This window comes from Microtus ochrogaster, chromosome 1 (assembly GCF_000317375.1).
Source record: "Microtus ochrogaster isolate Prairie Vole_2 chromosome 1, MicOch1.0, whole genome shotgun sequence".
In the NCBI taxonomy this organism is placed as follows: domain Eukaryota; kingdom Metazoa; phylum Chordata; class Mammalia; order Rodentia; family Cricetidae; genus Microtus; species Microtus ochrogaster.
The window spans coordinates 46,208,272-46,210,734 of NC_022009.1; the positions used below are offsets into that span (position 1 = coordinate 46,208,272).

Sequence of the window (2,463 nt, forward strand, 5' to 3'; positions counted from 1 at the left end):
CAGCCTCTTTTTCTTCTTGCTGTTTCTTCCAAAGCTTGGCCGTTGCCAGAAGCTTGAGGTTAGGCTGGTTGGCAGCATCGTCTGGAAAGATGCAATCATAACATTCTCCCCACCCGGCATCGGACCCATGGTCGGCTTGGACTTCTCGTTTCTTCATGACCTTCTCTGGCATGAGTTTGTCTACTCCTTCCTTGTCTGATACTGCTCCAAATTCATCTTCAAAACCCCCCAGGATTCCAGCACTATAAGTCTCTCTTCCTTTTCTTCACAGTTTCTCATGGTTTTATTTGTCACTTCATAAATCTGTCTGCATTTAGCCACGCTCCCTTCTTTCCCTGAGGATAACTCAAACTGAGCAAAACTGATCTGTACCTTGACATGCTGTGTTCGCTGAAGCAATTGTCGGTCTTGACCGTGTTCTTTCAGTTTCTTCCTGCTCAATTTCAGAATCAATATATGATTTCCAAAGTACCTCTGGCATGTCTAAGCATGGCTGGCTGATGGCAAATTCATAGATTGCCTGAGCTCTATCAATATCACCAAGGATTGTCTCTAATTCTGCAAACGTAATCCATGAAGTACAATTTTCAGGTCCAAATTCCAAGAACGTCTCATAAACCTTCTGACATCCGTCAAATTCTCGAAGCTATAGTTCCAGTTCTATATAACCTTTGAATAATTTGCTCTTTGGACATTTGCCTATGCAAGTCCCCAAAGCTCTTCTGGCAAACGGCAGATTTTCCTGTCGTATTTCAAACTGTGCATAGTATAATCACATTTTGTCAAATGTGAACTTTTTGTGAGGAATTAGTTCCAAAGATGCTTGATATACGTGTCTTGTCCTCTGGGGACCCTTGTCTTCCAGCTCTTCATAGAGACCATAGTTGATCCAAAGACAGACGTAGCGCTTCCAGTGGCTCTTCTCCTGGATGGGCTGCAGGCTGGCAATGGCTCCCTCATAGACGTCGCGCATAGGGTCAGCTTCTGCGTCACTTTCCACCAGGCATAAGTAATGAATCCATGCACCGTAATTGTGTGGATTAGCTTTCACTTCCTCTTCATACTGGAATCTCTGCTTGTTCCTGATATTTTCAATACTCCTGCCGTCCCCAAACTTCTTCTCAAAAATGGTGTAGTTTTTAAAGAGTTCTTGGGGCCTCTTGTTTTGAAATTCTATCCAGGGCATATTTGTGGATAACTCGTACCCTTTCAATTTTTTTCTGATTTTCCTTAAATTTAGCAAAAGCCACAAACAGATGTTCATCCATATGTTGATCTCCAAAGAACTCAACTGCTTTCTCGTAGACTTTCTGCGCATGGGCAAAATAAGCATATTTCTCTTCAAATTGGGCATATTTGATCTTCAGAGCGGGGTGCACGAACACAAGGCGTTCATAAATGGTACGGGCCCACTCCAAGTCTTTGTAGTTCAGCTGGAAGTTGATGATGATGTAGGAGTGCCAGGCCAGCTCCTCGGGCTGCCATTCCATCCAGTGCTCAAATACCTGGCGGGCACCAGCGACATTGCCCAACATCTCCATGCACGTGTACTTCTACCAGAACTGGTCGATTGGCAGCAGATTTTTATGGCTCGGTCCCAGATATTTCGGGCATGGTTGACCTGGGAGTTCTTCATTTCCGTTTCTGCATATTTCAACCAGAGTGTGATATTCCGATCGTCTACATATAAAGCACGCTAGTGTATGGATCGAGCCCTTTGAATTTCCTTTGGACTTTCCTCCCATTGTGCGTATTTTATTCAGTTACTAATCACAGTCCTATTTTTTCTTATGTTATCTTCAAAAGTCTTCCTTTTCCGCAGTTTGTAATCATTTGGTTCTTCATCTGTGATCTTCTGCTGAGGCGGAAGTGGAAGGAGCTCTAGTTCTCTTTCCTTAGCCTCTCTTAAGAGCTGCTCAGCAGTTATCTGTACCTCAGCCGGCGCTTTGGCTTTCACCTTGGCCACTTTTGGAATCTGCTCTTTTCCAGGCGCTGTAGAGACTGCCACATATGCAGCCCCTGAACCACACCCGAACCTCAGAAATTAGTTTTGAGAACCGGCCCACACCGGAGAGCTGGTCCACTCTGGGTATTTTCTTTTATTATGAGATATGATCTTATTTATTTAGCCTTGAGGCTGGTCTTGCATATCTGTAGCGGAGGATACCCTTAAACTACTGACTCTCCTATGTACTTCCTTCCTTCTTTCTTTCTTTCTTTCTTTCTTTCTTTCTTTCTATTTATTTATTTATTCATTCATTCATTTTTGTGCTTTCTTATTTCAAAGTGGGGAATTTTCTGCATGGTAGGGCGAAAAAACATTCTACCAACTGAGCTAGGTAGCACGAATTCTAGTTGTTCTTAATAAAAACCTGGAGTCAGATAGTAGGGAGTGAAAGCTGTGAGATGAGAGAAGCAGTGCCGCCAGTCACTAGAGAGACCTTTTACCTCTACTAAATCCTC

General features: G+C 43.4%; 1 pseudogene; it reads right to left on the reverse strand.

The window, feature by feature from the left end:
- The window catches only part of LOC101995701, a 7,685-nt pseudogene that overhangs the window by 3,149 nt on the left and 2,073 nt on the right, over window positions 1-2,463 (reverse strand).